A 21,177-nucleotide genomic window follows, 5' to 3' on the forward strand; every position below is an offset into this window, starting at 1 on the left:
TAAAGTAACAAGAATTATATTAATCTGATACTGAATGGTAAACAGGAAAGAATGAATTTTTTATTCCTCGTTAGCTCTCCTGTAAATGTTAGCCCTTGTTATATCTGACCTCATCTTATAGTGTTGCCATCTAAAAGAAAAATAAATAACCAATGAAATATTTCATGAAATCGAGGAAATATAAGAAAGCTAAAAGGTTCATCATGCGGAGCCTACTCTTGAGGGTAGAGTAAGACACAAGGTGAGTTTTTAATGTGGAAAACATCTGGGTTCCCAAAAAAGGGGCCCTTTGGATTAAAAACAAAAAACAAAAATGCCTCAGTTTAGCTGAGGACAGAAAAGATGAAGTGCACTGCAGCAGTGCACACTGCACAGCACCAGACTGTACACACAGCCTCCAAGCCAGGCTCTCTGTTGGCTGAAGTATGATCCTCTGTAGTTCTAAGAGGTCCACTCTCCCAGGCTTCGCTTTCTCATCCTATTAGAAGGTATTAATGTATTGTTAATCGCCTGAGGCCCACCTATCGGTGAATGCCGATAAGACTGTCCAGGTATTTTTTTTTTCCTTTTGTATGTCAGATTGCTATTTTTCTAGGGCGTTTCTCCAACCTTGTGTCACATTTTCTGGCCGTGTGAGTGAAATAAGCATCGACCCCCCCCCCACCCACTCCTAGCCAAGATTAAATTTTAAGTTCAATCTGAAGCTTTAATAGTTCAATAACGGCATGTTTAGCTTAAATACAGACATTTGACGATCGCCTTTAAAACTAGACCCAAATCGCAATGCGTTGTTTTTCTTGTTGTTGTTCTTAGTGTTTCTTTCATGGGGGTATTTTTTTTTCCTTCGTCTTCCGTCTTGATAAGCAACGACCACGTCTGAACAGGTCCTGGGCTTGCGTGTGTGTGTGAGAGAGAGAGAGAGAGAGAGAGAGAGAGAGAGAGAGAGAGAGAGAGAGAGAGAGAGAGAGAAACTCCGAATATTATTTGAATATTGTTTACTTTCGTTCCCGACTTCTCGGTGTCCCTCTCAACGAACGAATGGCCGGTCCACTTAAACAAGAGACTTTTTTTTTCAGCAATCAACAGGTCGAAGATTGTTTGAATTATATTTGCAACCCTGACGCCATCATCCAAACCAATCGCCCCCCATCCCCACCCGAATACTTTTTTGATCTTTATTAATTATCCTTTTCTATGTCTCCATTTCCTGACGCAACCACCAGACCCTTACATCACCACCGCAATCTTGCTGTCTTACCATCTACCTAACACTTAACTCTTATACTAGAGTTGCCTTTGAATTTTGACAAGTTGTGAGCCTTTGTGTAAAAAAATAAATTCTTTAATGTAGCATTAAAAACAAGGCACAGAGAGGGGACGTATAGCGTTTTCTTCGCACCTAATATATATATATATATATATATATATATATATATATATATATATATATATATATATATATATATATATATATATATATATATATAGTAATTTATAAAATATATATGGCGATTAAGCTACACTGAATATTCGGCGTTTCATCCACTTTAGGATTCGTCAGTGTAGCTTAATCGCCATATATATTTTATAAATTACTAACTAGCTCTACCTACGTATTGAGCACTTTTAAGTAAATACTTAAAGTTTACGCATAAATCTATACTTTCGTATATTAATTTATGTGAGTAAATTAAGTAGTTATATATATATATATATATATATATATATAACTACTTAATTTACTCACATATATATGTGTGTGTGTGTGTATATATATGTATATATATATGTATATATATATCTACATATATATATATACACACACACACACACATATATGTGAGTAAATTAAGTTAAGTAGTTATATATATATATATATATAACTACTTAATTTACTCACATAAATATGTGTGTGTGTATATATATATATGTATGTATATATATGTAGACATATATATACACACACACACACACACACACACACACACACACACACACACACACATATATATATATATATATATATATATATATATATATATATATATATATATATATATATATATTAGTGTTGGGACGATTACACGAAATCGAAAATCGAAAAATCGGAAGTTTTGGGGATATCAGAATCGGAAAAATTTGTGCCTATTTTCTGATGCCAAAAAAACGATTCTTTTAATTGAATATTTTTTTTATTTTGTTTTGTTTAAAAAAAAAAAATCTTCCAGCACTGGTAGTAATTATAAAATAGTAAATGTTTATTAATTTTAAACTACGAGTAAAACTAAAATCTATATTTCATTCCGTTTGAGAAAATATTTGCGCATTTGACACGAGTTTTTAAGATAATCGGGGGGAAAGGGCCTTTAAATATTTAGAGATTTATAAAGAATCGGAATCGGGGAAGGAAATATAGCGAAAGCGTCCTATATATATATATATATATATATATATATATATATATATATATATATATATATATATACGCACACACAAGCGTTATACATTTATGTACGCAGATATGTCCACATAAAACGTTTTAAGGAGATATCATATTTTATGCCTTAATTTCAGTATTTACTTCAACAGTGCTCAATACGTGAGTAGAGCTAGGTAGTAAGCTGTTCTTTTTCGTTTCCATCACGTTGGACCATTATTTCCATAATTATCATCACACACACACACACATACACACACACACTAAATATATATATATATATATATATATATATATATATATATATATATATATATATATATATAAGTAAAGTCACATATCTTTGTTTTATGTCTTACATAATATCTTCTTTCTTTTCTATGTATTTGCCGCTGCCTATTCCACTTGTGTATATGTCTATCTCTTTCAATAAGTACTTTAAATCAAGCGCGCACTCAACATATAAGCGTAGGTACACATGTATGTATATATAAATCCTTATCTGACAAGAAAAGAAAAGAGAGAGGGGGGAGAATATCGCACTTTAACACCTTTTGAAATATATATCCGCACTTCACTACAACAACAACAACAACAACGCCGGTGTTATTGCTAACAACACACATATCGATGCCTTTTTCAAATGAGACAGATAATAGTTGGTTCTTTGAAACAAACAAACAAACAAACAAAAAACTAAATTAGAATCAATAAAGTCATTTAAATAAGGATTACTTAATTAAAAAAAAAAAAAAAAACTTTGAAGAATTTAGTTGTTCGTTCGTAACTAAAACTTTTGTTCCGAAAATAAGAAGTGACATTTTTAAAAATTATACCAGAGAAGAAAGAAAAAAACTTTAAAAAAAAACAAAATGCCGAGGTTTGAGATTAAAAAAGATCATACTATTCAACACGTGTTTCTTGGAATCGGAATTCGACACCGTGATTTGGATATATAAATTAACTACCAGGTGAGACAAGTAGTTCCTTTTTTTTTTTTTTTAATATAATTTTTGCATTTTTATTCGTGCAAAACTTGGTTCGGCCGACCACGACCACGTCGTCTGGTATGACTAGCTTTTAAACACATTTTACAAAAGAAAATTCATTATTAGGTGTTGAATTCTATTTTTAGTCTTTACATAAATGTGTTTGATTTAATTGTTTTCCGGTAACATGTAATGCCGAAGCATATTCTCAATTACAATTTGATTTCTCGCCTGCAACGACCATAGGTCTTCACTGGAATTTGGGTGGCAATAAACCTATCCAAACTAGTAGCACTCTTCCTACTCATCCAATGAAGGTTTAGTTAGTGTTTTCACTCCTCAGTCTTTCCATCCTTCTTTACTCTTCATGATTATTCTGTGTGGTATCAGCCGACGGTGGTGCACAGTTTATGAGATATTTTACAGTTTCAGTTTTCTTTGTTTCATGTCGTGTTCCTTCCATATTTTTATTATCTACTTGTGTTACAGCTTTCATAGGATTGATTAATGTTTGTAGTTTATATGCATTGGCTTCCGTATTCGAGCGTTTTTTAAAGATTTCCGCTGTTTTTATCATTACCGCCTACTGCTGTCGTAATTTTGTGATTGTTCCAATTTAATTACCTCCCCAGGAGGGAAGAATTAGATACAAGGTCGGTTTTTTAATGTGCGGAAATACAGCTCCCTCAAAAGGGGCATTCTGGATAGAAACAAAAATAAAAATTGTCTCGGTCATAAAGGACTTCTCCTCCACTAACCGTGGACAGAAAAAAAAAAGTTGACGTGTAGTATCAGAACAGACACTGCACCCTGCTCCCAGCCAAAAGGCCAAGTAATAATTTTGTGATTGTTGATAAAATCAAACTTTTGGTTTACAAAGGTAAAAGAAACAGAAAAAAAGGAAGCCCAATGTTCACTGTTTACGCCAACTGATAAACGATAACTTTAACAGGTTTTCGGCTATGCTGAACATGAATATCGCAGGGAAAATTAGCGCAGACAAATAGTTTTCGAGATATAAATACCTGTATTTTGCATCGTAATTTCTAGTAGTTTGAATTGGCCGCCATCTTTGTTGTTTCAATGAAATGGGATAGTGAGCATGCGATGTGTGTAGTTAAGTCTATGAGATGCAAGCGTTTATTCAACGTCATTTCTTTCGGATTACACACCCACCTCCCCATGTTCAGAACGGCTTTCGGAATAACCCCCCACCTCCCCATGTTAAGAACGACTTTCGGAATTGCGTTGAGTTAACTACACAGATCATCTGCTCACTGCAACGGCAGCGTGCGCACATGCATGCTCAATATACCATTTCATTGAAATATCAAAGATGGCGGCCAAATAAAAGTATTAGAAATTACGTAACAAAATACAGGTATTTATATCTCGAAAACTATTTGCCTGCGCTAAGTTTCCCTGCGATATTTGTTTTTAGCATGCCCGAAAACCTTTAAAAGTCGTCATTTTTTAAGAGAATGTTGAGGTATCTTCAGTTGGCGTAACGGTGAACATTGACCAGAAGAAGAATACAAACGTGAGCGAAAAGAGAAGTCTGGTTGTGAGTCAATTCAGTTTTATTGACATAAAAAAGGTCAGCTGCTTTTACGTCCCTGAGCAAGGTTAACAATGTTAACGAGAGTAATAAGAATTATAATAATTATTTAAAACAAAACACACAACTAAAACATACAAAGAGCCACTGAAAAAATATTGTCGTACATAACGATAAAGAAAATCCTTTCTTTACAATTTACAAATTCTCAGCAAAACTAAGTGGAAAGATAGGGGTAAACAAAAAAGAAATTTAAAAAAAAATACCTACATGAAAAAATTATTTTTTTGCTAGGTTGATAAAATATTTATCCGGGCCTCTTCTCAAAATTTTACTTTGAGAGTTTCCTTTGCGATTGCCCTCCCGAGGTCATACCTGGTCTTCTCTTTTTCTTGAAAAAGAGTTCTCCTTGAGAGTCTGTCTCTTGGAATCTTCCAAAAGCGCCCTAATATTCTTTTCCCTGAAATAAAAAAGTTCTTCCTCTAAGAGTAGTTAATCAGGGACAAGTAGTTTGACCTTAATTGTTATTTAATTAAAAGTCCTTCATCGAGTGATAGTTTCTCTGAAACTAATTTCAGCTTTTGCCTTTTAATTAAAAGGGAATGAAATAAAATTATGTTGAAATTTCAACAGAGTACAAAACACCGCGTCTGTTCAAAGTCGTCTTGGTACTAAGGAAGAAATTGTAGTATAAGAAACAGGTCGAAAATGTGTCCACTACAATTCTATTGGGGGAAGAATGAATCGAAGAGCTCTCTCTATTATGCTAGAAAGTTACTTACCCCCGATGAATCGATGGGCTCTCTCTACCATGCTAGAAAGTTACTTACCCCCGATAAATCGATGGGCTCTCTCTACCGTGCTAGAAAGTTACTTACCCTCGATGAATCGATGGGCTCTCTCTACCGTGCTAGAAAGTTACTTACCCCCGATAAATCGATGGGCTCTCTCTACCGTGCTAGAAAGTTACTTACCCCCGATAAATCGATGGGCTCTCTCTACCGTGCTAGAAAGTTACTTACCCCCCGATAAATCGATGGGCTCTCTCTACCATGCTAGAAAGTTACTTACCCTCGATAAATCGATGGGCTCTCTCTACCGTGCTAGAAAGTTACTTACTCTCGATAAATCGATGGGCTCTCTCTACCGTGCTAGAAAGTTACTAACCCCCGATAAATCGATTGGTTCTCTCTACCGTGCTAGAAAGTTACTTACCCCCGATAAATCGATTGGCTCTCTCTAACGTGCTAGAAAGTTACTTACACCCGATAAATCGATTGGCTCTCTCTACCGTACTAGAAAGTTACTTACCCCCGATAAATCGATGGGCTCTCTCTACCGTGCTAGAAAGTTACTTACCCCCGATAAATCGATGGGCTCTCTCTACCGTGCTAGAAAGTTACTTACCCCCGATAAATCGATGGGCTCTCTCTACCGTGCTAGAAAGTTACTTACCCCGATGAATCGATGGGCTCTCTCTACCATGCTAGAAAGTTACTTACCCCCGATGAATCGATGGGCTCTCTCTACCGTGCTAGAAAGTTACTTACCCCAGATGAATCGATGGGCTCTCTCTACCGTGCTAGAAAGTTACTTACCCCCGATGAATCGATGGGCTCTCTCTACCGTGCTAGAAAGTTACTTACCCCCGATGAATCGATGGGCTCTCTCTACCATGCTAGAAAGTTACTTACCCCCGATGAATCGATGGGCTCTCTCTACCGTGCTAGAAAGTTACTTACCCCCGATGAATCGATAGGCTCTCTGTACCGTGCTAGAAAGTTACTTACCCCCGATGAATCGATGGGCTCTCTCTACCGTGCTAGAAAGTTACTTACCCCAGATGCATCGATGGGCTCTCTCTACCGTGCTAGAAAGTTACTTACCCCCGATAGATCGATGGCCTCTCTCTACCGTGCTAGAAAGTTACTTACCCCCGATGAATCGATGGGCTCTCTCTACCGTGCTAGAAAGTTACTTACCCCCGATGAATCGATGGGCTCTCTCTACCGTGCTAGAAAGTTACTTACCATCGATTAATCTATGGGCTCTCTCTACCGTGCTAGAAAGTTACTTACCCCCGATGAATCGATGGGCTCTATCTACCGTGCTAGAAAGTTACTTACCCCCGATGAATCGATGGGCTCTCTCTACCGTGCTAGAAAGTTACTTACCCCCGATGAATCGATGGGCTCTCTCTACCGTGCTAGAAAGTTACTTACCCCCGATGAATCGATGGGCTCTCTCTACCGTGCTAGAAAGTTACTTACCCCCGATGAATCGATGGGCTCCCTCTACCGTGCTAGAAAGTTACTTACCCCCGATGAATCGATGGGCTCTCTCTACCGTGCTAGAAAGTTACTTACCCCAGATGCATCGATGGGCTCTCTCTACCGTGCTAGAAAGTTACTTACCCCCGATAGATCGATGGCCTCTCTCTACCGTGCTAGAAAGTTACTTACCCCAGATGAATCGATGGGCTCTCTCTACCGTGCTAGAAAGTTACTTACCCCAGATGAATCGATGGGCTCTCTCTACCGTGCTAGAAAGTTACTTACCCCCGAGGATTCGATGGGCTCTCTCTACCGTGCTAGAAAGTTACTTACCCCCGATGAATCGATGGGCTCTCTCTACCGTGCTAGAAAGTTACTTACCCCCGATGAATCGATGGGCTCTCTCTACCGTGCTAGAAAGTTACTTACCCCCGATGAATCGATGGGCTCTCTCTACCGTGCTAGAAAGTTACTTACCCCAGATGAATCGATGGGCTCTCTCTACCGTGCTAGAAAGTTACTTACCCCCGATGAATCGATGGGCTCTCTCTACCGTGCTAGAAAGTTACTTACCCCAGATGAATTGATGGGCTCTCTCTACCATGCTAGAAAGTTACTTACCCCCGATGAATCGATGGGCTCTCTCTACCGTGCTAGAAAGTTACTTACCCCAGATGAATCGATGGGCTCTCTCTACCGTGCTAGAAAGTTACTTACCCCCGATGAATCGATGGGCTCTCTCTACCGTGCTAGAAAGTTACTTACCCCCGATGAATGGATGGGCTCTCTCTACCATGCTAGAAAGTTACTTACCCCCGAGGATTCGATGGGCTCTCTCTACCATGCTAGAAAGTTACTTACCCCCGATGAATCGATGGGCTCTCTCTACCATGCTAGAAAGTTACTTACTCCCGATGAATCGATGGGCTCTCTCTACCATGCTAGAAAGTTACTTACCCCCGATGAATCGATGGGCTCTCTCTACCGTGCTAGAAAGTTACTTACTCCCGATGAATCGATGGGCTCTCTCTTCCATGCTAGAAAGTTACTTACCCCCGATGAATCGATGGGCTCTCTCTACCATGCTAGAAAGTTACTTACCCCCGATGAACTGATGGGCTCTCTCTACCATGCTAGAAAGTTACTTACCCCCGATGAATCGATGGGCTCTCTCTACCATGCTAGAAAGTTACTTACCCCCGATGAATCGATGCGCTCTCTCTACCATGCTAGAAAGTTACTTACCCCCGATGAATCGATGCGCTCTCTCTACCATGCTAGAAAGTTACTTACCCCCGATGAATCGATGGGCTCTCTCTACCGTGCTAGAAAGTTACTTACCCCCGATGAATCGATGGGCTCTATCTACCGTGCTAGAAAGTTACTTACCCCCGATGAATCGATGGGCTCTCTCTACCGTTCTAGAAAGTTACTTACCCCCGATTAATCGATGGGCTCTCTCTACCATGCTAGAAAGTTACTTACCCCCGACAAATCGATGGGCTCTCTCTACCGTGCTAGAAAGTTACTTACCCCCGATGAATCGATGGGCTCTCTCTACCATGCTAGAAAGTTACTTACCCCCGATGAATCGATGGGCTCTCTCTACCGTGCTAGAAAGTTACTTACCCCCGATGAATCGATGGGCTCTCTCTACCATGCTAGAAAGTTACTTACCCCCGATGAATCGATGGGCTCTCGCTACCATGCTAGAAAGTTACTTACCCCCGATGAATCGATGGGCTGTCTCTACCGTGCTAGAAAGTTACTTACCCCCGATGAATCGATTGGCTCTCTCTACCGTGCTAGAAAGTTACTTACCCCCGATGAATCGATGGGCTCTCTCTACCGTGCTAGAAAGTTACTTACCCCCGATGAATCGATGGGCTCTCTACCATGCTAGAAAGTTATTTACGCCTGAAAGATTCCTGTACCTCTACAAGGCCATCATTTGCCCGTGTATGGACTAGTGTTGTCACATTTGGGCTGGTGCATCTGTTACTAGTCTCACTTCTGGACAGAGTTTAAAAGAGAGTTGCCAACCTGATAGATTCTGAACTGTCATCTAAGCTTCAACCTCTGTCCCATCGACGAAATGTTGCATCCTTCTGCCTGTTTTACAAATATTTTAATGGTGGATGCTCTGACGAATTACAAGTCTTCATAGCCCCTTGACGTAATTCCCCCCACCCCCACCCCGACAAACCCGACAAGCAGCAAAGTCCTATCCTTACACAGTAGAGATCCCTATATGTAAGAAAGCCTTCTACTTTCATAGTTTCTTCCCCAGAACTGCAAGACTTTGGAATTCCCTTCCGGGTCGATGGGCTCTCTCTACCGTGCTAGAAAGTTACTTACCCCCGATGAATCGATGGGCTCTCTCTACCGTGCTAGAAAGTTACTTACCCCCGATGAATCGATGGGCTCTCTCTACCGTGCTAGAAAGTTACTTACCATCGATTAATCTATGGGCTCTCTCTACCGTGCTAGAAAGTTACTTACCCCCGATGAATCGATGGGCTCTATCTACCGTGCTAGAAAGTTACTTACCCCCGATGAATCGATGGGCTCTCTCTACCGTGCTAGAAAGTTACTTACCCCCGATGAATCGATGGGCTCTCTCTACCGTGCTAGAAAGTTACTTACCCCCGATGAATCGATGGGCTCTCTCTACCGTGCTAGAAAGTTACTTACCCCCGATGAATCGATGGGCTCCCTCTACCGTGCTAGAAAGTTACTTACCCCCGATGAATCGATGGGGTCTCTCTACCGTGCTAGAAAGTTACTTACCCCAGATGCATCGATGGGCTCTCTCTACCGTGCTAGAAAGTTACTTACCCCCGATAGATCGATGGCCTCTCTCTACCGTGCTAGAAAGTTACTTACCCCAGATGAATCGATGGGCTCTCTCTACCGTGCTAGAAAGTTACTTACCCCAGATGAATCGATGGGCTCTCTCTACCGTGCTAGAAAGTTACTTACCCCCGAGGATTCGATGGGCTCTCTCTACCGTGCTAGAAAGTTACTTACCCCCGATGAATCGATGGGCTCTCTCTACCATGCTAGAAAGTTACTTACCCCCGATGAATCGATGGGCTCTCTCTACCGTGCTAGAAAGTTACTTACCCCCGATGAATCGATGGGCTCTCTCTACCGTGCTAGAAAGTTACTTACCCCAGATGAATCGATGGGCTCTCTCTACCGTGCTAGAAAGTTACTTACCCCCGATGAATCGATGGGCTCTCTCTACCGTGCTAGAAAGTTACTTACCCCAGATGAATTGATGGGCTCTCTCTACCATGCTAGAAAGTTACTTACCCCCGATGAATCGATGGGCTCTCTCTACCGTGCTAGAAAGTTACTTACCCCAGATGAATCGATGGGCTCTCTCTACCGTGCTAGAAAGTTACTTACCCCCGATGAATCGATGGGCTCTCTCTACCGTGCTAGAAAGTTACTTACCCCCGATGAATGGATGGGCTCTCTCTACCATGCTAGAAAGTTACTTACCCCCGATAAATCGATGGGCTCTCTCTACCATGCTAGAAAGTTACTTACCCCCGATGAATCGATGGGCTCTCTCTACCATGCTAGAAAGTTACTTACTCCCGATGAATCGATGGGCTCTCTCTACCATGCTAGAAAGTTACTTACCCCCGATGAATCGATGGGCTCTCTCTACCGTGCTAGAAAGTTACTTACTCCCGATGAATCGATGGGCTCTCTCTTCCATGCTAGAAAGTTACTTACCCCCGATGAATCGATGGGCTCTCTCTACCATGCTAGAAAGTTACTTACCCCCGATGAACTGATGGGCTCTCTCTACCATGCTAGAAAGTTACTTACCCCCGATGAATCGATGGGCTCTCTCTACCATGCTAGAAAGTTACTTACCCCCGATGAATCGATGCGCTCTCTCTACCATGCTAGAAAGTTACTTACCCCCGATGAATCGATGCGCTCTCTCTACCATGCTAGAAAGTTACTTACCCCCGATGAATCGATGGGCTCTCTCTACCGTGCTAGAAAGTTACTTACCCCCGATGAATCGATGGGCTCTATCTACCGTGCTAGAAAGTTACTTACCCCCGATGAATCGATGGGCTCTCTCTACCGTTCTAGAAAGTTACTTACCCCCGATGAATCGATGGGCTCTCTCTACCATGCTAGAAAGTTACTTACCCCCGATGAATCGATGGGCTCTCTCAACCATGCTAGAAAGTTACTTACCCCCGATGAATCGATGGGCTCTCTCTACCATGCTAGAAAGTTACTTACCCCCGATGAATCGATGGGCTCTCTCTACCATGCTAGAAAGTTACTTACCCCCGATGAATCGATGTGCTCTCTCTACCATGCTAGAAAGTTACTTACCCCCGATGAATCGATGGGCTCTCTCTACCGTGCTAGAAAGTTACTTACCCCTGACGAATCGATGGGCTCTCTCTACCGTGCTAGAAAGTTACTTACCCCCGATTAATCGATGGGCTCTCTCTACCATGCTAGAAAGTTACTTACCCCCGACAAATCGATGGGCTCTCTCTACCGTGCTAGAAAGTTACTTACCCCCGATGAATCGATGGGCTCTCTCTACCATGCTAGAAAGTTACTTACCCCCGATGAATCGATGGGCTCTCTCTACCGTGCTAGAAAGTTACTTACCCCCGATGAATCGATGGGCTCTCTCTACCATGCTAGAAAGTTACTTACCCCCGATGAATCGATGGGCTGTCTCTACCGTGCTAGAAAGTTACTTACCCCCGATGAATCGATTGGCTCTCTCTACCGTGCTAGAAAGTTACTTACCCCCGATGAATCGATGGGCTCTCTCTACCGTGCTAGAAAGTTACTTACCCCCGATGAATCGATGGGCTCTCTACCATGCTAGAAAGTTATTTACGCCTGAAAGATTCCTGTACCTCTACAAGGCCATCATTTGCCCGTGTATGGACTAGTGTTGTCACATTTGGGCTGGTGCATCTGTTACTAGTCTCACTTCTGGACAGAGTTTAAAAGAGAGTTGCCAACCTGATAGATTCTGAACTGTCATCTAAGCTTCAACCTCTGTCCCATCGACGAAATGTTGCATCCTTCTGCCTGTTTTACAAATATTTTAATGGTGGATGCTCTGACGAATTACAAGTCTTCATAGCCCCTTGACGTAATTCCCCCCACCCCCACCCCGACAAACCCGACAAGCAGCAAAGTCCTATCCTTACACAGTAGAGATCCCTATATGTAAGAAAGCCTTCTACTTTCATAGTTTCTTCCCCAGAACTGCAAGACTTTGGAATTCCCTTCCGGGTTCCTGCTTCCTCAATTGTACTGACATGCAGACGTTCAAGTGTAACGTGAACAGACATCTTGCTGCTCAACTTTCTACATAGTATCCCTACAACTTATGTCCCTGATAGTAGCCCCCTACATCAAAGTAGCACTGTGCATTGTTTGGGGTGAAAATGTAATAGAAAAAAAAAGGTACATTAGCGTCAAACTGACTGCTGAAAAGCCCCACTTATTCCACCACAAGAAAAATGTACAAGAAAGGAGGATGACTAATCCTGACAGAGGCAACATGTTTACCTCACCCTACTACCGCTCTTGACCAGTTTAATCGTAAAGGGGGTTTAAAAGAAATGAATTTTTCAAATTGTAGAGTCTCAGTGTTCCATTTGATTCCGATTTCTCCTTGGCTTTTTTCCCCAGGATTTTTCGAGATTGTTTCTAGTGCTTATTGGTATTATACTGACTTTGTTCACGTTTAATATTCATTTTCCTATTATTATTATTATTATTATTATTATTATTATTATTGTTGTTATTATTGGTCCCTTGAAAAAGGAGGGATTGGACCTAGAAATTCACTACCGTTCATCCGTTCGTTTGTTCGCACTTTCCTCAATAACCATGCCTTGGTCGGCTTATTATTATTATTATTATTATTATTATTATTCACATTTTGTGTCTGGCTGTTGGTATTGCTGATTTTATACTGATAGGCGGATCATAACAAATAAACATAGGCTATCCGCATCTTGTTTTCTCAGTCTTCCAGCATTTTTTGCAAGATTCTAGTGATTCCCAACAAAGCAGTCTTTTGAAGTACTCCAACATTGCAATGGAACCCAATTTTCTCAATCCACTTCCTTATTTGTTTGACTCATTATTATTATTATTATTATTATTATTATTTACTCACTAGGAGTAGTCACACAAGCCATTATCAAGGATTTCTCTTTGAGAACAACATGTGACATTCTCTGGAGTCTGCGTGACAACAAGTCTCCCCAGATTTCCAATACTCTTCATCGCTTTCGATAACCTTTGCAGATGAATTGGTGTTATGGCAACAGCCACTTACTATTGATTTCTTGGTCTTAACTGGAATTTGGGTGGCAATAAGCCTCCCCAAACTCCCCGTCCTCTTTGCACTCAACCAGCGGAGGTTTGGCTAGTGCTTTCTGTCCTTGGTCTTTCCATCCTCCTTGATTCTCCCCACTTTTTTGGAGTGGCGCCAGTTTATGGTGACATACACACACAAAAAAGGGGCAATGGTGTGGGAGGGAGGTAACTTACAATTATACAAGTTTAGTTTTCATAATTCCATGTAATCTTCGTTTATGTTTTACATCTGTAGAAGTTCCTGTATGTCTAGCTTGTGTCTGTAGCTTATGTGTGTTAATCTCTGCATTCATGGCTTTTCCTTACTATTTCAGCCATTTTCATTATTGTTATCCGTTGTATCTTCTCAGCCATTCCTCTGATTTCAATCTCTCTCATTCTTTTTTCAAAGTTTTTCAGTATTGTTCCTAGTGCTCCTACTATTAATGATATTATCTTAACTTTCTTCCTCTTCCATATTCCTTTGAGCTCTCTGGCCAGTTCCGTGTATTTGCTCCACTTCTCTGTCTCCTTGATCTGTGGTCTGCTGGAATTGCAAAATCTAAAATCTGGCAGGACTTTTCCTTAACTATTATGACATCCGGTCTTCTTGCTTAGATAGGCTTATCCGTTTGCATATACATGTCTCATAGGATTTTGGAACTTTCATTTTCAAGTACTGCTGTAGGTTTGTGCTTGTACCATTCATCAGGGTGTTCGAGATACAGTTGTCCACATAATTCCCAGTGTAATGGCTTCCCCACTTGATCATGTCTATTTTTATATTCTTTTTGAGCTAGTTTGCTGCATTCGCTTATTATGTGATTTATTGTTTCGTCTCTTTGTTCACAGAGTCTGCATTTGCTGTTTTCTTATGTCTTGTTGATACTTGATTTGATATGGTTCGTTCTAACTGTTTTCTCTTGTGCTGCTATTATTAGGAATTTAGTTTCTCTGTTTAGGTTTCTTTTTTGTAGCCATGTCCAAGCGTTTTCGTCAGTCTCATCTTTTGTCATGAATCTTCTGTGGTATTATTGACTCAGAAGGAGCTTTCACACAGGTCATCAAACATCTCTTCTTGAAAACAACACGTGGTGTTCCCTGGAAGCTAAGTGATATCAAGTCTCCTCAGATTTCCAGTACTCTCCACCTCTTTCGATAACATTCGCAAATGAATTGGCGTTATTGCAACAGCCGCTTACCATTGATTTCTCGCTGACAGCGGCCATCAGTTTCCACTAGAAATTGAGGGGCAATAAACCTTCTCAACGTCCCAGTTCTCTTTGCAATTGTCCAGCGGAGGTCTGGTTAGCACTCTCTCCTCGGTCTTTCCATCCTCCTTGATCCTTTTTGAATATTTGGCATCATTCTTTGGGGGTGGGGCGATGAGGCAATGGGAGGGGATCGAGGACAGGATAAAGAACTTATTGATATGCAGCTTTAATGTTCTTGGTTCCATGTAACGCTTCTTCATGTTTTGCGTCTGCAGCAGTTTTGTCTGGCCTGCGCATGTGGCTTGTGTATTAGTCTCAGTATTCGAGGGCTTTTGTTAATATTTCAGCTGTTTTTATTATTGTTATTCGTTGTATCTTTCCAGCCATTCCTCTGATTCCAATTTCTCTCATTCTCTTTTCAAAGTTTTTTTGGAGTTGTTCCTAGTGTTCCTACTATTATAGGTAAATGTTGATTTTCTTGATCATCCATATTCAGCTCCCTGGCTAGCTCTGTGTATTTTCTTTGATATTCACCCTGTGGTCAGCGGGAACAGCAAAGTCTATGATTTAACGGAACTTTTTTTCTTGTTAATTCTTACGACATCTGGTCTTCTTGCTTGGATGGGTTTATCTGTTTGTATGTCCATGTCCCATAGGATTTTGTGATTCTCGTTTTCAAGTACTGTTGCCGGCTTATGCTTGTACCATTTGTCTGTGCGTTCGAGCTGTAGTTGTTTGCATAATTCCAGTGAACTGCCCTCCCCACTTGGTCATGCCTGTTCTTGTACTCCTGTTGGGGCAATTTGCTGCATTCGCTTACTATATGGTTTATTGTTCCATCTCTTTGTCCACAGAGTCTGTATTTGCTGTTTTCTTGTGTTTTGTCAATCTTTGCTTTGGTGTGGTTAGTTCTTATCGAGTTATCTTGTGATTCAGTTTCTCGGTTTATGTGTCCTTTTTACATCCATGTCCAAGTGTTTTTGTTATCCTCATCTTTTGTCATCTTTATGAATCTTCCGTGTAGTTGTTTCTCTTTCAATTTTTCTTTTCTCGACTCATCCTTTGTTTTCTGTTTTGTTGATTTTTTTCAGTGTCTCTCACTGCCATAATTATCCTTTAAGTGTTCTGCATTATATATTTTTCTAGCTCTTTTTTTTGTGTGTATCATTCATACAAACCAGTCCTCTCCTGCCGTCTTTCCTCTTCACATAGTCGGTCAACATCGCCCTTTGGGTGTAGTGCATTGTGCATGGTCATGAGTTTCCTGGTTTTCTGGTCGAGCTGTCTCAGTTCTTCTTTAATCAAACCTTTGCTTTTGATTCCTTAAAGATGGGAGCTTTGTGTTTTCCTCGTTCATGGACTGTATTATTTTTTTTATTTCATCTGCTTCATCTTCTGTTAGCTCTGTTTCATGGTTCTTGCTTTCCACGTTTGTAGAGTCCAGTATTCACAGGCCCTCTGCCTGTGGTGTTTCTACTTGTGGGGTGTCTACATGTGTAGTTCCAGTGGGGGCGGCTTCATGTTCATTATTTATTTTTCGCTGTATTTCTGTTAGTTCTAGTTTTAAGAGCCAGCCTCTCTTGAGTATCAGTCTTGTTTGGTCCGCAATTCTTTGCTCTGTCATATGATAGTCACTGGACAAGTCTTGTAGCTCTTTCATTCATTTCCGATAGCCTCCATATCAATATTAAGGGTGACTTTTATAATAGCATTCCATTAAAAGTCTATTCTTTTTCGTTGTCCATTTCTTCCTTCGGGTTTTTCTTTTTTGATAGTTATCTTGGTTGTGCTGTGTTTGGTCAGTAGCATTACGTACAATTCTTCAAAGAGTTTGAAATGCTGAAAAACTTATTGACGGAGGCATTTTTTAAAAAAAATTTTTGTAGTTGTATTATTTTCCCATAGAGGAACGAAATGAAGAGATTTAAAAAAAAAAATTTATTAGTTGTGTTCAACACATTTGACTCAGAAAAAAAAAGTTATAAAAGACTTGTTTACAAACGTTTCTACTCGATCGAGTTATTTTCTTGGAAAAAAAATACAGCGTGAGTCGTAGGAAACGGATGTTTTTGACTCACCATTTTTCACGTCATAAACAATTTCCGGACAAGATCAAAGTGTAGTATCTATTCTTCAGATGCTGCATTTCAATTTCTTGTTTTCTGTCAGTGGAGGAGAAATCCTTCACGACTGAGACAATTTTTATTTTTGTTCCTTTTCTCCACATTAAAAAAACGACCCTGGTGTCTAACTCTGTCCTGTGGGGAGGCATTGTAAATAGGAACAAACACGCGGTGTTCACGACTCCACGGTAGCATGAGGGCAATGAACTGAAAAGAAAAGCAATTCAAAAGCAATAACTAACTAAAAACAAAATTTAAAAGATAAACAAATAACAACAAACTAAGCGACAACTTAAGCAAGTTTAAAGACTCCCTTCCTCACTCCCTATCCCTTACTCAAGGAGAGAAAGGAGCGTTCTAAAACATATCCGTTTCTCGTGACACACTCTCTATATGAAAGATTAATACTAAATTTATACCTGCACACTCCTTTTAGATCTGAATCTATTATTTTTTTTATATATATATTTTAATCTGTTTTATTTATCTTTAATCCGCCATTAGTATTTAAAAATTTTTTTGTTTGTTTTCACATAATTCTCAGACTTGACGGCAGTAGCAACATATTCATATTAACAGCTTTACGATCTTTTCATAGCTGACATCCGGTCGACGCTTACATTTATAACCTTTAAAATTTGATGTTATGCATAACACCACACACACACACACACACACACACACACACACACACACACACACACACACACACACATATATATATGTATATTTTTAAATCTATAAATAAAACATTAGAAATGTTTTTAATCTTCCCACTCCTCCTTTCTCTTGCTTTTACATTCATTCTTCAAACCATACATTGCATGTTAAATCTACATCAAACAATACACTAGTGCATGTTGGCTTTAAATAAACCAGTCGGCTATATTTCCACAATGAAATAAGCCGCGGCCTATACAAACCATAAATGCTGCAGATCAGAAATCCTGGACTTTACGTTTATCGGTAGAACATGTCCGAACTCATGATTCGAAACTTGAATCACTTGCATGCAAAACGAGTACTCTGCCATCCGAACCACCACGGTACAAGTGTGAGATTGTTCTCACAAGGCTTTTGCCCCTGGCAGAATGGAAGAAAACCAAACAGAAATTACAACAAGCTCACCTTAAAAATTCAACGTAAATTTTATTAAAGTAAAAAAAGGTCCAAGTTGCAAAAGATGCATCATCTTCAGCTATCTGCCATTATGGGCTGGTAACATTCCCGGGGGGGAATAATAGTTCGTCTTCGACAAAGGCTGGGTAGAAGTCCCGCTGACGAAGTAGTGCGCAGATTGGATATGTTGAGTTGACTTCCAAGTCGGGCTGCTAGCTGGGCATACACAAGAGTCCTTGTAGAATCTGTCATTTGAAACGTCTCGAAGCAGCAAAGTATCCTCGCTGCCTCGATTCGAGTGAGAATCCACGTGTTTCCAACGCTACATCTTCTCGGATTCTGATCTGAAAAGGAAGGCAGTCAGTTATGACATGCAATTTGATTGGTTAAAATAAATCCGCGACGGAGAAATAATATAATTTTTTTCTGTATTGATATTCATATTAAAAACCTTTTTTTTTATTATTTAAAAAGAAAATACAACTTTGTCATGCATGGGTCATGGAATTGCATTCATCTGCAAAAGATCTAGCTAATTTGCATACTCTTTTAAACATTCAATTTAATTAATTTCCTATTAGTGTTTGCGGTTTTCTTATGGGATAATAATTTTTTATTAACTACTAGCCTGGGTTCCCGGCGTTTCCTGGGTATTTGGAGGTGTGTGTTGAGAAAAAAAGTGGTAGTAAGCAGGCAGGTTCCAACCCTTACCGTGAAGGAGGAAAAGAATGTGGAAAAAAAAACGTGACGTCTTTGCTGTTTCGCCCAACCGCCAAACCGGAAGTGACGTCGGTTTAAATTAAGGCTAAACAGTCAAAAAAAGAGCATGCCTTTAGAAAATATCGGCGAAAAAAGCGACCCCTCCCTGTAAAAAACAAAGTGGTAGTAGGAAGGTAGGCTCGACCCCGTACCGCGAAGGAGGAAAAGAACAGGGAAAAAACTGACGTCTTTGCTATAATGACCACCGTCAAACCGGAAGTTACTTATGTTTAAATTAAGGCTAGACAATCAAAAGGAGAGGATGACTTTCGAAAATATCGGTGAAAAAAGCGATCCCCCCTGTAGAAAAGTGCCCAGTTGAAGGTGAAGATATTAATGTTTTTAGCCAATTTTTCGATATTTGTCGTCTGAAAGGTCGAACTTCCAAGCGATACTTACCTTGGTAAAATTCGTCTCCTCTGTCGAAAGTTTTAGACAGACATGCAAACATACATACATACATTTATATATTGGTAACTAAAATTTTTACCCAAACCAATTAAAAAGCTTGCCCTATCTCTTAATACCCATTATGTAAAATTTTAAATGTTTAGATCAGAAATTGCCTGAGTAATTTTGTAGAGAGTGCAGAGGTAATTTTTTTTAACTTTGACCCCTTTTTTGACCCCTTAACATTTATTGTTTTTGGGCTCAAATCAAATTATTAAGTTAGATCCATGTCCAAGGAACCTATATCTAAAATTTCAAGAGTTAAGACCCAAAATTGTAGGAGGAGTCTGGTAGAGTTCTCAAAGGTCAAATCGTTGAATATTGACCCTTTAACAGCGAAATTTCTGGCCGAAAACCAGTCACATAGATTCTCCCAAATCTCAGTACCCTGTATATCAAATTTCGAGTGTGTAGACTTAAAATTGAGAGAGTTATTGCGTAGGGAAATGTACACACGCACACACACAGAATGTTTACTTTATATATATATATATATATATATATATATATATATATAGATTGGATGCAATATATAGTAATTATTTTAAAAGTATAAAAAAAAAACTCATGCGCCTCCACCGAGAATCGGAACCAAAACGTTCAGCTCACGATTTATTTTGCCTCTGCCGTCAATGACTGGGCTATGAAAACATATTTTTTGCAAGGCTTAAAATTAAAACATGAACCAATAGCTACTAAGTTATGCATTCGTAATACCGGCGTTCGACCTTCATCTGACAAATTTCTTCTTTTTTTTTAATTTTCACACTTTTTCACCGATTTCCTAGGCTAAAACCCAAATATAAAGTTTTGCATGGATTCAAATACCTTACATATGAAGTTTCATGTCTGTAGACCAAAAATTATAGGAGGAGTTTGGTAAGCAAAATGTTTTAAACAAAAATATATACGTATACATAAATATATATGGAAAAATTTTGTTTACTATAAACTTTTTACGTAAATATCATGCAAGTATAAATCACGTAGAATATCTGCATGAATATAACTACACTAGTTAACTAAAGATGATCATCCCATAAGAAACCCGAAAAAACTAATAGGGAATTAATTAAAATGAATGTTTAAAAGAATATGCAAATTAGCTAGATCATTTGCTAGTGAATGCAATTCCACAACCAATATATAAGAAAATTGTATTTCCTTTTTAAATAAATAGAAAAGAGGGGTTTTAATATGAATATCAATGCACACAAAAGAATAACGAATTTATAGGAGTATAGAAGATAGATTATGCGACTTATATTAAAAGGGCTGCCCGAGATATATATATATATATATATATATATATATATATATATATATATATATATATATATATATATATATATATATATTGTCCAAGACATTTAAACCTCATTTGGGCTCATCAGTAAGACACATCCGAACTCGGGATTTGAACTTCCGGTTTGTTGGCTTTCTTGGCTCTTGTGATCTGTGACAGTGTTTGGCTGTGGAAGTAATTATATATATATATATATATATATATATATATATATATATATATATATATATATATATATATATATATATACTATAATAATTATTAAATACCTACAGACACTAGTGTTTCATCCTTTCGGGAATCATCAGAGAGAGAGATAGATAGAATGATTTTAAAATTATATTTCACTCTTTGTGTATACTAATCCTTTTGGTTTAGAAGCTCAATACTTGTTAACTTTAGCAGAGCATATATAAAAGAATAACAGTATAGCTCCGTTCATAATGTATCAAAACTGAAGTCTTGAATAAGCCAGAATCATAAATTATTCATTTAACAACATAATGTGTCGAACCATGATGGTATCGTGGTGTTATATTTTTGAATTTTTTTAGATGTACCTCATTTT

The 21,177-nt window shown here is 39.1% G+C and overlaps 1 protein-coding gene across 1 annotated transcript in view; it reads left to right on the forward strand.

Annotated features, from left to right (window-relative positions):
* The first annotated feature begins 3,273 nt into the window (after window positions 1–3,273).
* LOC145276781 (uncharacterized) overlaps window positions 3,274–21,177 on the forward strand; it is a 179,558-nt gene continuing 161,654 nt past the window's right edge. Inside the window, exon 1 of the mRNA XM_080128064.1 lies at window positions 3,274–3,408. The gene's annotated coding sequence lies outside the window, so the exon portion shown is untranslated. The remainder of the gene's footprint in view (window positions 3,409–21,177) is intronic.

This window comes from Euprymna scolopes, chromosome 1 (assembly GCF_053919585.1).
Source record: "Euprymna scolopes isolate OS-2025 chromosome 1, ASM5391958v1, whole genome shotgun sequence".
NCBI lineage: Eukaryota > Metazoa > Mollusca > Cephalopoda > Sepiida > Sepiolidae > Euprymna > Euprymna scolopes.